The following is a 14,916-nucleotide window of genomic DNA, read 5'->3' as shown; positions in this document are numbered from 1 at the left end:
CTTTGTTTACTTTTTGAGAAAATTCTGCCAAACACCCAAGTCTGAATAACCCTCGTTTGTCTGTCAGTTGTTCCCTTGGGTAAAAAAAAAAAAAAAAAAAAAAATAGCATTTCATGAAAACAGAGGCTAATTCAGCTCACAACTCAAATGATCGCACAAAAACTTTTCCTCTAACACCCATCATAGTTTGGTGTGCAACAGACATATCCTATGTATTCTTCCCATTTCATGTTCTCAAGGGTCAAGCTTTAATGAAATTAATCATTTTTCCTGCTTCACCCAGGATATTCCTAAGTGAGGCTGGCATTTTTGTACCGCAATTGTGTGGTGATGAAAGAGTAGAATAACTGCTGTACAATTTGGTGACACTCCCTTGATTTGCACTAGGGCACCAGCAGACTTACTCACCATTGCTTTTGCACCAGCAGTGTAAATATCAACACAGTGAGGATGGCAAATGGCATCCTAGTGTTATTAGGAAAATAATTTTGACCTCTCAGTCCACCTAGAAGGGTCTTAGGAACTGTCAGGGGCATGTGGATTACACATTGAGAACTGCTGATGTAGATAAAAATACAGAGAAGATTTGGGGCCAGACAGGGCAGAGCCTCGAAAATGACATTGGTGCCAGAGTCACAAGGCCTTGGTGTGCACCAGGCTCTTCTAGTGTAGAACTAAGTGGCTTTGGATAAGTCACTGTTCTCTGGAAGCCAGACACTTAACACACAAAACTGGTGGGTGCTTCCTACATCCCAGAGCTGGGGAAGTGGGGAGATGAGGCCCAGACTTGAGAGCCTCTTAATGCATAAATGGTAATGCACAGACCAGCGGGAGCAACCAGCAGCTTTGAGGAATGAGGCCAAGTTATGAACTTTCACATCCTGGCTTAAGCCATTTATGATTAGAAACACTGCTTGGATTCCTGTATTCCCCTGAAGAGAAAAAGAGAGCTAGGCCTGGAAACCCTGAAAGAAATCCAATTGGGTTTCTAATTTTAACAAATTGACAACTTTGGGGCTCTGCTTCAAGTCACCCATTACCACATATAAAAGTCCACATTTCCTCTTGTCTCCTATTGGACAGGTAAGCTCTGACCCAAGTCAGGTAGAAGGCTGGAATCCCATGGGAAATGACAAGCATTTCAGAAAATAAGATTTGATTAGCAGTGTCAAGAAGATAGGTGATTCTGTAAAACTCCAGGGAGCTAGGAAGTACTTGTTAAAAGGTTTTCAAGTGGACTTCCGCTTCCAGGAACATGGAGTAGAGGTACTTCTACTTCTTCCACTCACAAAGTGCAACTAAAACGCTTGAACATTATATATTAAAAAACAAACATTAGCCCTGACCAGTGTGGTTCAATTAGTTGGAGCATCGTCCCATACACCAAAAGATGGTAGGTTCGATTCCTGGTTAGGGAACATACCCAGGTTGCAGATTCAATCCCCCAGTCGGGGCATGTGCTGGAGGCAATTGATCAATGTTTCTCTCTCACATCAATATTTTTCTTTCTCCCTTCCTCTAAAATAAATAAACAAACAAACAAACAAACAAACAAATAAATAAATAAATAAAATTAAAAACTCTGCTAATGAACAACACTTATGAACAAAAATAGATCCAGAGACATAGAAGCATCAAACAGACTGTCAAACCTCAGAGGGAAGGCAGGGGAGGGTGGGTGGGTAGGAATAGATCAACCAATGAACTTGTATACATATATGTATAACCCAGGGACACATGCAATAGGGTGGTGAAGGCCTGTGGTGGGGGCAGGGCAGGCTGGGAGAAGTCAATTGGGGGGGAAAGGGGGCATATGTAATACTTTCAACAATAAAGATTTTAAAAAATAAAAAACTATATTTTAAAAAATAAAATGCAGAACAAACCAAAAAAAAAAAAAAAAAACTCTGAAAGGGAGAGAGAAAGAAGACAGATCTGTTAGGGATCTGCAGACCCAAGAAACAACATAGTAGTGAGTTTCTGGGCTTTCTTTTGTCTCACATATCCCAGAGTTAGAACTGAAGAAGCAAGAAATGAGGAAATGCCAATGAGTAAGCAAAACACACACACAAAAAAAACAAAAGACAAGACATCAACAGAAGTTTGCTCTCTCTAGCCAACGAACAAGAAAGGGAGCAACACTTTTATTTTTTTTAATAATTATTTATTGTTGAAAGTATTACCAATGTCCCCTTCCCCCCCCCCCCATTGACCCCCTCCAGCCCGCACCCACCCCTGCTCCAGGCCCTCACCACCCCATTGTCTGTGTCCACAGGGCCATACATATATGAACACAAGAAAGGGGCAACATTTTTAGATAAAAACTGCTCTACCAGCCAAACACCATAAAAAACACTGTGTCCCCTGACCCCACCAGCAAAGATTGAGTAGAGAAACTAGACTTCTACTTTCATCAGGCTATAATGAAGTACCACTGGGATGGTGTCAGAGAAGGACAAGTACGGAGTCAGGACTTTCATTCCCCACTGGGTGGTAACAAGACCTCACCCCCCAGAACCCATGGTGTCAGTAGAGTAATAACAAGGCACTCCTAACCTTCCCATCCAGGGAGCTATCAGTGGAAGCCTAATGGAGAGCTGGCGTTTCCAACCCCCATTCCTGTACTGCAGTAATGTCAGAGGAAGCCAGCTGAAATACTGGTAGAAGGGTTAAATATGATCCAGAGGCCATAACATAATATCCCAAATGCCCAGACTTCAATTGAAATTTATTTATACCAAGAACTAGGAAGATCTCAAACTGAATGTCAAAAGACAATCAGTAGATGTCAACTTTGAGATTACAGAGATGTTATTTTATCCGACAAAGATTTTTTAAAGCAGCTATCATAAAAATGCTTTAAGGGTCAGTTATGAACACACTTGAAACAAATTTAAAAAATAGAAAGATATAGCAATGAAATAGAAGACATAGAAAAGAACCAAATGGAAATTTTAGAACTGAAATATAAGATAACTGAAATTTTGTTAGAAACTCAGTGGATGTGCTTAACAGTGAACTGGAAGGAACAGAGAAAAGAAATCATTGAACTAGAACTTAGGACAATAAGAATTATCTAATCTGGATAACAAAGTAAAATAGACTTTTACTTTTTTGTGAGACTATAACAAAAAAATCTAATGTGTATGTCATTGAACTCCTGAAAGAAAATGAAAAGGGGAGTGGGGCTGAAAAACTACTTGAAAAAAAATTTCTAAAAACTTCTAAAATTCAGCAAACAAAAAACCATAAACCTACAGATTCAAGAAGCTGAGAAAACTCCAAAGAGGATAAACCCAAATTAATCCACACCAAGATACAAAGTAGTTAAACTCCTGAAAACTAAAAACAAAACTAAAATTTTTAAAGCAGTGATAGAGAAATACTGTAAGTCACTTATCAGGGGGAAACAATTTGAATGCCAGTGGATTTCTCATCGGAAACCATGGAGGCCAAAAGGAAGTGGCACAACATCTTTTTCAAATACTGAAAGGAAAGAATTCTGTCAAGTAAGAATTCTATATCCAGCAACAAGATTCTTTAGGAATTAAGGGAAAATCAAGACATTCCCAGATGAAGGAAAACTAAGAGAATTTGTTGTTAGAAAATCAACCTAAAACAATGCTAAAAGAAGTTTTACATGCCAGGACTGACCAGCAGACCCTGAGCGATGGATGATCTACTCTGACACACGTTTCTGTGAAAGAGAAGGCTAAGGGGCTGTTTGGCTATAGGCACCAAACATCCCCATTCACGTGTCTCCTTAGACTTTTATTGTAACAAAAGCTTGAACTAAAATTAACTTGTTAAGTATCCTTGAGAAAGCACATGCTTCTACATGGTCAGGTCTAAAGACTAACCATAGAGATTCCAGTAAAATACCAAGGGGCTTGGACTTGTTTGGAAAATCAAGGCAGGGGCTGCCGCCTTTGGCAAGGCCCCACCTAAAGGCCCCCAACCTTTCGGAGAATCCTCCTTACAGACTTTCCAACCAAATCCCATGCTTCCCCACATCTACAAACAGAAAGGGAAAACATTTTTAAAGGAATCTTAGAATATCAGAAAGGAAAAAAGAATCTAGTAAGCAAAAATGTGGGTAAATGCAATAGAAATTCTTTCTCCATAGCTTTCTAAATTATGTTCGATGGTTAAAGCAAAAATTATAAAACTTTTAGATATGGTTGTAAGTGTATGTAGCAATAACAGAAAACAAAAAAATAAAATTGTAGACTTAAATTTTAACATATTACATTTAATCTCCAGACCAGATAGTTTCACTGGAGAATTTTACTAAATGTTTTAAAAAAAAAAACACACACCAATTCTACACAATGTCTTTAAGTAAATTGAAGAGGAGGGAACACTTTTCAGTTCAATTCATGAAGCTAGAATTACCCTGATATCAAAACCAGACAAAGACAGTACAACAAATAAAAATAAAAACTACAAGCCCACATCCCTCATAAATATAGATGTGAAAATCTTGAATGAGATATTAGCAAATAGAATTCAACAATGTAAAAAAAATTATGCCTTATGACCAAGTAGGGTTTATTCCAGTAATGCAAGGTTGATTCAACATTTTAAAATCAACAAATATAATCCACTATATTAATAGGCTAAAGAAGAAAATTCATATGATCACATCCATCGATTCAGGAAAAATATTTCATAAAATTCAACACTGATTTATGATATAATGCTCAGAAAAATAGAAATAGAAGGGAACTTTCTCAATTTGATAAAGAATGCCTACAAGAAAATACATCTAACATAATAGCTAATGGTTAAAGACTAAATGCCTTCCCTAAAATTAGGAACAAGACAAGGTATCAACTCTCATCACATATTCAATTACTAGCCAGTGCAATAAGATAAGCTAAGGCATGAAGATTGGAAATAAAGAACTAAAACTGTTCCTATTTGCAGATAACTTCATTTTCTACATTAAAAATCCCAAAGGATCTACAAAAAAAGAAAACCTCCTAGGACTAATAAATGAGTTTGGGAAGGTCATAGGATACAAGACACATAGAAAAATCTATTGTATTTCTGTATATAAGATTTGTATACTGAAAACTACAAAACACTGAAAACAGAAATCAAAGAATACCTAAATATATGAAGTGACATAGTGTGTTCATGGATTGGAAGACTCAGCAAAGTTAAGACTTCATTTCACTGCAATTCCTACCAAAATCCCAGCAAAATTTTTGTAGATATAGAAATTGTTATTCTAAAATTTATACAGGAAATGTAAAAGAGCTAGAATAGCTGACATAGTTTTGAAAAAGAATAAATTGAAAAGAATCAGAATACCTGATTTCAAGATTTATTACACAAAAATCAAAACTGTGTAGTACTGACAGAGAGATGACATATAGATCAATGGAATGGAATAGAGGATCTAGAAATAGACCTATACAAATAAGCCACACCCATTTTTAACAAAGGTACAAAAGCAATTCAATGAAGGAAAGATGATAATCTTTTCAACCAATGGTTCTGAAGTCATTGGACATCCATGGGTTAAAACACACACACACACACACACACCTTCTACCTAAGTCTTGCACCTTATACAAAAATGAACTCAAACTGGACCACAGATTTAAATGTAAAACTAAAACTTATGGCTTAAAAAAAATGTAAGAAGAAAATATTCAAGATCTAGAGCGAGGTAAAGCATTCTTAGACTTGACACCAAAAGCATGATCCATAAAAGAAAAAAATGATAAACCAAACTTAACCAAAATTAAAAGCTTTTGCTCTACAAAAGACTCTGTTAAGAAGATGAAAAGATAAGCTACAGATTGGAAGGAAATATTTGCAAACCACAAAATCTGACAAAGTACTGATATCTGACATATATTTTAAAACTCAACAGTAAAAGAAAAAAAAATCAAACAATCCAATTAAAAAATAAGCAAAGATCATGAAGAAACATTTCTCCAACGAGTATATATACAGATGGCAAATAAGCACATGAAAAGACATTTGACATCATTAGTCATTAGAGAATTGCAAATTAAAACCACAATGAGATATTACACACCTATCAGAATGGCTAAAATAAAAAATAACACCACCAAATGTTGATGAGGATTCTGAAAAACTGGATGATTCATACTTTGCTGGTGGAAATATAAAATGGTACAGCCACTCTGTAAAAGTTTGGAAGTTTCTTTTTAAAAACACACACAACTAGACATGCAACTACCATGCAACTCAACAATTGCACTCTTGGGCATGTATCCAAATAAATGAGAACTTATGTCTACACAAAACACCTATACACAAGTATTTATAGCAGTTTTACTCACAACAGCCCCAAATTGGAAATAAACCAGATATTTTTTGTGGATGAATGAATGGTTAAACAAACAGTGGTACATCTACCAATGAATAGCATTCAGCAATAAAAAAAAATTAACTATTGATACACACAACAACTGGATGGATAAATCTCCAGAGAATTATTCTAAATCCGAAAAGATTACATATGGCGTGATTCCACTTATAGAACATCATTGGATGAGCAATATTTTAGACATGGAGAACAGTTTCATGACTGCCAGCGTTTAGGATTGAAGGTGGGGAGGAAATGAATGTGACTATAAAGGGTTGGACTCAGTAAGCATGTGATGGAACAGTCCTGATTGTAGTGGTGGTTACATAAAACTACATATGTGATAAAAGTGCATAAACCTACACAACCACAGACACACACACACAAACACACACACACACATACACACACACACACACACACGTGTGTGAATGCACATAAAAATAGATATTATCTCTATCCTGAAGTTGAGGAAATGGAGATTCAGAAAGGTTGAGCCACCAGGCCCAGGGACTCTGTCTCTCCAAAGCATACTTGCATGACCACTTTACCACACCCCTGCCCTGGCAGGCTACCCCAACCAGCAGACAGAGGACAGAGACCCCAGCTTGACACCCCTGACAGCAGGTGGACTTGATTTCCCAAGACAGGGCCAGAGAGGGGTGAAGCCCATCCGGCAAGTTTTGATGGGGGAGGCAGGGGCTGGGTCCCCATTTGGTTGGGTCAGCCCCTAGGAGGTAGGTGAGGAGAAGGGCGCCCCTGCTTCTCTTCTATCTCCATCCTTACCTAACTCTGGCCCCAGCCCAGTGCCAGCACACAGAATACACCACGCCAGTCTTCCCTTTCTACTCCTTCCTGACTCAGGTCCCCATCAAGTCACCCACCCCTAATCATTGCCATCTCCCTTTTCCACAGCTGAACTTCGTCACCCAGTCCCCAGAGCCAGCAAGACATGGGCCCCACTTTCCAACCCCCCAACGCCTTTCATTTAACCAGACACATGGAGGGGTGAGTTGAAGACTGGGGATTTGTTGGGGGTGGGGTAGATGTGGGAAGAGGGCACTGTTGCGGGGCTGCTAATGGAGGTTCAACCGAGCAGGAAAGCAGGGTTTGACAGCAGCGAACTTTCCTGTGCCGCCCTGGCAGGGACACATGAATTACTTATGCACCATTGTGCTGCTTTGGGGAAATTCCCTTACATCCCTTTTGTGTTTGCATAGGGAGTAGGCACAGAACGCAGAGGAGGAGGAGGACAGCATCACTTCACACAGTGAACCGAGCGAGTCTCAGTTCTCTCACCTGTAAAATGGGGACAGTGCAGCATCTTCTTGTGTTAGTCAAGCAAAGGTGATCCATGTAAAGTGCTTAGCAGAGTAGCTGGAACATAGTGGCTGCTCAATAAATGCTTGTGGAATGAATAGGCATGCGAGGTGCCCAAGGCGGGTTAGTTAAATGGGCAGCCCTCTCTCTGGGGTCAAAATGCCATTCAGCCTTCCAGAGCCAGCTGACATGGCAGCTCTGTGAGATTTCTCTGACTCCTAGCCTGGATTAAGCACATCTTCCTCTGTATCCCGAAGCCCTTTGGGAGGGCCTTTGTTGTTGCCTTGCTCAGTTTACCTTACGTTATATATCTCCGAACCCCAAAGTCCATGCCCCACACCCCCATCCCCACCCCTGTGGAGGACCAGAGCTCAAACTGCTAATCTTTCAGCATCAGACCCAACTTACCTTCTGCAAGAAATCCTCTGAGTCAGAGCTCGGAGTCATGATCTTGTCTGACTTCCCAGAAGGCGTCTATAACCCTTTCACAGATGAGCAGACTGAGACCTCCCTTGCCAGCCAAGAGGTGGGAGAGCCAGGATGCAACTCCAAGATCCTGAGGTCGCTTCCTATTATCTGCCCTTACTGCCAGGGCAAGGAAGATAAGTAACTCCAGACCGAGTCAGGGAGGGAGCAAACAGGCAGACTGGCCAGGCGCCTCTGTCCCCAGCCCTGGGAGATCACCCAGACCTCTTGCTTTGCTGAAGTTTTGTTTCTCACCCAAGCACTCTGGGACTAACCCGACTGTTTGCAAACACATTACATAATTGCTCACATATTTATTTAATGCCATCTCTTGAATATTAAACAATTGATAATACAGAACAGAAACATAGGCATTTAAACCCAGCAGCTTTTGACAGGCGTGGGTGGGCAAGGAGGTTGAGGCGAGCCATTGATGAGCCATCCTGTCAGAGGGGGAGGTGACATCTCCCCTCTCCTCCTCCCAAGATGAGTGAGAGGCTTCTCAGGCCCATGGCTGGCAACCGCAGTGGAATTTTCACCGTGGGGCTCAACCTCTTTCATTATATAAAGAGATGCATTCTCTCTTCCCTGAAGGAGGCTTGGAGCCAGTGTTTATTTGTTTACTAGCGTTTATAGAGCACCCTCTATGTGCAGTCACTGTTATGCTTTTATTCACCCCGGGGGCGCCCTGGGAATGAAACAGACATGACCCCTGTCCTCATGGTGCCGACACTCCAGCAGACAGGTGACCAAATAAATAAAGAAGATAGGTTCAGGGCATCATAAGACTGAAAAAACAAAACAGGGTGGCAGGTAGGGAGTGATGGGCAGTTGCTGAGGAGGGAACTTTGACCAGAGCTCTCACTGGTAGAAGCAGCCAGACATGCAGAGGTCCAGGGGTTGAAGAAGAGCATGGAGGGCAGTGGGCTGGGAGGAGTGAGCAAAGGCCCTACATGAGTGATGCATGCAAAGGAATGCCTGCTCCAGGGCCGATGGGGCCAGGCCTAGAAGCACCCCATGCAAAGTTTGAATTATAGTCTATGTGTAGTGGCAAAACTATTGGAGGGTCCTAGCAATCTAGTGAATGTTTGGAAAACATTTCTCTTCATCTGGGAGAGGACTGGCAGGTGACAGGTGTGCCAGGAAGAGCTGGGTCAAAGTTCCTGGTCTACAATGCTGGGGAGTGGTCAGGGAGAATCTAGGCAAAGCATAGGAATGGCTGCCAAGGCCCCAAATGCTTGTAGATCTGTTAAAATGAGTTTCTCCCAGGCAGCAGTGGAGGGCCTGGCCTGACCCAGGAATCATAGTAACACCAGTGATATAGATGATAACAGTATCTAGGATTTACTAAGTACTTACCATGAGCTAGGAAAGGACATACCCTCTGTCCTCACCACCAACCTGCAACATATGCAGTTTTATTGTTCCCATTTCACAGTAAAAGGAAACAAGGCACAGAGTGGTTAAGTAAAACACCCAGGATAGCTGAGCAGGTAAGTAGCAAAGCTGATCCATCTTGACTCCACACATATGGTCCTCAATCCATGTTGACTGAAAGAATAAGAATAATAGCAATAATGATGGCAATCACGTAAGACAGTGTTAGTTATGTGCCAGGCCCTATTCTAAGTGCTTTAAAAATATTAATAATTTAGTCTTCACAACAGCCCCATAAGGTAGTCATAAACACTATCCCTACCTTATAAAAGGAGAAACTGAAGCAAAGAGTATTAAACTCACTTATCCAAGGTGGTACTCAAACCCAGGAGGTCTGGCTCAAGTTCATGATTTTAGCAAAATGCCGTGGGAGTTGAGGAAACTGGGGAACCAGCAATCCAACTCAGCTATGTCTGCATTTCTAAGTCTGGGGTTGAGGCCACTTGCCAGCAAGCATTCAGCAGCACCCATCCTGGGCTGGGCCAGGGGATACAGGTGTGTGAGGTGTTGCTGCAGGAGCCAGGAGCAACCATGACTGGCAGCATCTGGCTCCCCATTGGCCAAAGAAGAGCCTCCCAGACCCTGACCTATAGCCTGCAACTGAGGAAATGAGCCATTGCAGCCTACTTGGAGAAATGTCACCTCCTAGATCCAGGAATGGGGAAATCCCTTCAGAGCATCCAGAGAGAAATGAACTGAGAGAGGTTAATGGACTCTAAGAATATTTATGGGAAATGTTTTACTCCAAGTCTGTGCCACAATAACATCCAAAACATTCTCAGTAGAAATACCTTATAAGTAAAAATTACAGGCATCCTTTCTTATAAATAAATGTGATTAGTAGAAGTTCCATGTTGGACCAAGGTATTAGGCGGTTATAACTAACACCAATGTACAAAGTAACTCATCCCCCTTCAAATGTGGACGGTAATTCCCACTTGAGGGGCAGTGGTGGCGGGGGGTGAGGGGGAACAGTACATGGGAATTGCTCTGAAAAAGGTGAAAGCTTGCACAAATGAGGGCTTTAAAAGCACTCCAGGCTTCTTAAATGCCTTATCCTCTTAGGCAGTAGGAACGTTTCCTTCCTTTCTGTTTCCTCAATGAGAGAATGGAGAAAACCATACACCCTCCCCCCTGGCCAGAGTCTGAAATACAGGGGACAGAGCAAAGAGGTTGGGCCAGTGCATCCCAAACCTCTGGTACTAACAGTTAATTCCAGGGAGCTCTTCTGCACAGGTCTGTCTTGGGGTTGAGGGTCATGTGGCACCCTATTGACAGCCTAGCCACACAGCTCACAGTCCTGGTGCAATCCTGCAGTTGTTTACATGCTCTCCCACCTCAGTGTTCTCTTCTTTTAAATGCGAGTAAGAAGCCCTTCCCTTAGAGCAGTGGTTCTCAACCTTTCTAATGCCACAACCCTTTAATACAGATCCCCATGTTGTGGTGACCCCCAACCATAAAATTATTTTCGTTGCTGCTTCATAACTAATTTTGCTACTGTTAATGAATCATAATGTAAATATCTGTGTTTTCCAATGGTCTTAGGCTCTACAGCAACGGTTCTCAACCTGTGGGTCTCAACCCCGCTAGCAGGGTCGCCTAAGACCATCGGAAAACACAGATATTTACATTATGATTCATTAACAGTAGCAAAATTACAGTTATGAAGCAGCAACGAAAATAATTTTATGGTTGGGGGTCACCACAACATGGGGATCTGTATTAAAGGGTTGCGGCATTAGAAAGGTTGAGAACCAGAGGATTTTGGAAGGATTAAGTGGGAGAGAAATCCTGATGTGTCCAGCAGAGGGCCTAGGATATTAGGCACTGCTTAGTGGTCCTCTGTTCTCCTGGTGGCCCCAATGGGAACAGTAGCCTCAAATTGTGGGGACTCCGGGCTCCTTTCCACTGGGACCGTGTCGGTCTCTCTCACAAGTACTGGGAATAGACATCCGTATTGCTTGCTGAGGCTGCTGTAACAAAGCACCTCGAACTGAGTGGCTTAAAGTAACAAACACATGTTGTCTCATAGTCCAGGAGGCTGGACGTCCAACATCATGGATTCAGCAGGGTTTGTTCCTTCTGAGCATCACGGCAGAGAATCTGTGCCAGGCCTCTCCCCCAGCTGCTGGTGGTTTGGTGGCAATCTTTGGAGTTCCTTGGTTTCTGAGTGTGCTACCCTCATCCCCCTTCACACCATCTTCCCTCCATGAGTGTCTGTCTCTGTGCCCAAATTTCCCCTTTAAAAGGATACCAATTATATTGGATCAGAGCCCACCCTAATCACCTCATCTTAACTTGCTTGCCTCTATAAAGACTCTACCTCCAAGTGAGGTCATATTTGTAGGCTCCCCGCATATCTCTACAAAAGGAAGGGATACAATTCAACCCATAACACCATCATAATTGTTTGAAGCTGATTCTAAACAGGCTGCCAGTTCATTCATAACATTTCTCAAATAGACTCAAAGAATATTTTGTGTCATTTTCCGAAAGAGCAATGTCCTTCAAAATCATAGACTCTTTAGCTTTCAGAAGATTCCCATTGATGCTTGGCCTTCACAAACTTCAGTCTGGGTCTCTGGTCATTATATTACACAAAGAGAAAGTGGGTTTGAACTCAGGCTCTTTGTCAAGAACTCAGGCCCAATTATGTGCTGGACTCTGGGAATATGGGGAGCCAGGGTCCTAGCCTTCGAGGAGGTCACGGGGAAGGCCACAAGGAAAGGCAGATGACAGGCAGGTGAGCAGCTGGCTGTTACTGGGCAAGTGGGTGCTGGGGCCACCAGGGCCCTTCCCAGCAATGATCTACAAGGAGCAGGAGAAAAGGCTTCCTTCCTGGGCCACTTCCTGCCTTGAAGTGAGAAATGTCACCTTGAAGGGAGAAATGTCCTTCCTGAGTACTCCGAGGACCACGGGAGAACCCCAGTCACTCTTTGTGTGGTCAGATAATTGATCAGTCACTCAGCTTTCATTCTGGAATGAGATCTTGAGTCCCTGCCTACATAGCAAGTCCTGAAGTGCACAAGAACCCAGGGCCCATCAACCCCATAGTACCCCCAGCTTGGCCAGGGTCCCTGAGGGGTCTGTGGTAGACCACCCTTCTTGCCAGATCCTCATTCTTAAAATAAACTTCCCAACCGTGAATATTGGAAGTTCCCAATCACTTGAACTGAGAGCACGATAACCTACATTTCCAACGCTATAGTGACCACTGAGGACAAGGCACTATGAACTGGTCGGAATGCACCAGACTAGGCACACTACGTGCTGGGTTCGAATCCCAACGCTGCCACTCTGAGCTTTGTGATCCTAGGTGAATGTTGCCACTTTTTCTGTCTCGGTTTCCCCATATGCAAAGTAGAGATGGTTCTCACCTCACAGATGAGGGAAGTCTATAAAGGGCCTCATGTGATGCTGGCCCCCCAGCAGGCACTCTCCCTCTTCTCTCTCTGGGCCTCAGTTTCCTCCTCTGCAAACAAGGGACTTGGACCAAGTGGATTCTGGCCAGCTCTGTAGGGCTTTGGGGAGTGGCCTCCAGGAAGTCCAGCATCTGGCAGGGCAGAGGAAACCTCCCACACCCACAAACCAGAAGCTGCTGTGGGACCTGGGCAGGTGCTCCCTGCTCTGTGCAGGCCTGGTGGCTCAGGCTGACTGGTGAGGCGCCCCTGACTCGGGGGCTTCCAGGGCGGTTGCTGAGGGAACCAGTACCCATGAGCCTGGTAGGCATTTGCTCAAAACTATTTGTTGCTTCTGAGTCAAGGGCTACTGGGCTCCAGATATCATTGAGCCCCCTCAGGTCAGTGGGAGAACTAAGGCTCCCCTCCCCAGGTCAGTGGGAGAACTAAGAAGGGACCTGCCTTCCTTTCACTAGGTCAAGAATAATAAAACTTACAGGATTTTATTATTAGAAGGAACCAACGAACTCCTCCACAATCCCACCCAATGCTAAAAGCTTTATCCAGAATCCTTGACTGGTAACTTTTTAATTTCTTCCTAGTTACCTCCAGGGTTGGGGACCTCATTACATGTTATGTGCAAAGCGGAGAGATGGCACGCCATTCATGAACTTCATGTTCAGGCATTTTATATATGAAGAACTTCTCACTCAAGGCCATTTGACTCTTATTTTAGACACAATTTTAACATGAGTTATCTGTTTCTTAAATTAGAGAATAGAAGACCCTCCTCAGGTTTCGCCTCCCCTGGAACAGTCCCCAATGTAACTTCCACCCCCATGAAAATCAATCACTTTATCCTCTGTCCGGCCTCTTCAGATGTGCCTCTGTAGAATGTATCATAACATGTTTTATTTGGTTATTTAGTTATATCTCTCCCACTAAACCCCTAACTCCCCAAGGGGGTAGAGGAGGTGGAAAGAGCTTGCTTGGGGCTTTGACTCAAATAAGTGTAATGTTCATGCCCTATTTCCTCCTACCTGTGTGACCCAGAGGAAGTGACCTAACCTCTCTGAGCACACGTATCAATCAATGTGTTCACAATCTCCCTGAGCCCAGAGTCCAGGTCTTGGTGATCTCTGTATCCCTAGTCCCTGACACACGGTGGATGCTTAGCACTTGTTGAGTAAAGGAAGTACCAGGAGGCCTCTGGGTGTGGTACAATATGAAGTCACAGGAGAGGGAGTTTGCTACTAGGAGCAAATACACCACAGTCATAGAGAGCTTGCAGAGTTAAGCCGAGAGCTGAGACAAAACAGGAAAATAAGATGCACGGGCTTAAAACATGCTGCTTAGTGAAGGGACAGCAGAGGTAAACATGCTTGGGAGAGCCTCCCATCACCACCCAGCAGTCACCCCACAGGAACCACCAGCACTGTGGTCCCTGCACTAGCTTGGACATATGCATCTAGCACCTGTGTGACTTAAACTGGGTTTTAAAAAGCGAGAGGCTGGGAAGCAAAGGAAGTCACTACATTGACTAAATAATATGTTTGCGACATAGATGTTCAACTATTTGTCAAATAGGAGCTGTTGTGACTAGCAAAATATCAATTCACTTAAAAACGAAATAAATAGTCGGGTTAGTTCCTCACCCCTGAAAGGCTTAAAATAAAACGTACGTCAGCACATGAAGAGGAAGATATGGGAGCTGGGAAACCACTCGTGTGGAAACACTCCCTCTCCAGTGATGTTGGAGAAAGGATGTGGGCTCTGCTTCATGGAAAACAAGAAATGGTTTTTGCCTGTTCAGGTATGTTATAAGGCAGTGGTCGGCAAACTCATTGGTCAACAGAGCCAAATATCAACAGTACAACGATTGAACTTCCTTTTGAGAGCCAAATTTTTTAAAATTCTTCTAACGCCACTTCTTCAAAACAGACTTGC

General features: G+C 42.9%; 1 protein-coding gene across 9 annotated transcripts in view; it reads left to right on the top strand.

Annotated features, from left to right (window-relative positions):
- ATP2B2 (ATPase plasma membrane Ca2+ transporting 2) overlaps positions 1–14,916 on the top strand; it is a 380,690-nt gene that overhangs the window by 157,889 nt on the left and 207,885 nt on the right. Inside the window, exon 3 of one of the 9 annotated variants that reach the window (XM_080675178.1) lies at positions 7,265–7,357. The exons of the other annotated variants lie outside the window; for them this stretch is intronic. The gene's annotated coding sequence lies outside the window, so the exon portion shown is untranslated. The remainder of the gene's footprint in view (positions 1–7,264; positions 7,358–14,916) is intronic. 9 annotated transcript variants of the gene reach the window in all.

The sequence above is a fragment of the Plecotus auritus genome (assembly GCF_963455305.1).
Source record: "Plecotus auritus genome assembly, chromosome: 6".
In the NCBI taxonomy this organism is placed as follows: Eukaryota; Metazoa; Chordata; class Mammalia; order Chiroptera; family Vespertilionidae; genus Plecotus; species Plecotus auritus.
Note: the sequence above shows the minus strand (reverse complement) of the source record. Positions and strands in the feature narration are given on the sequence as shown.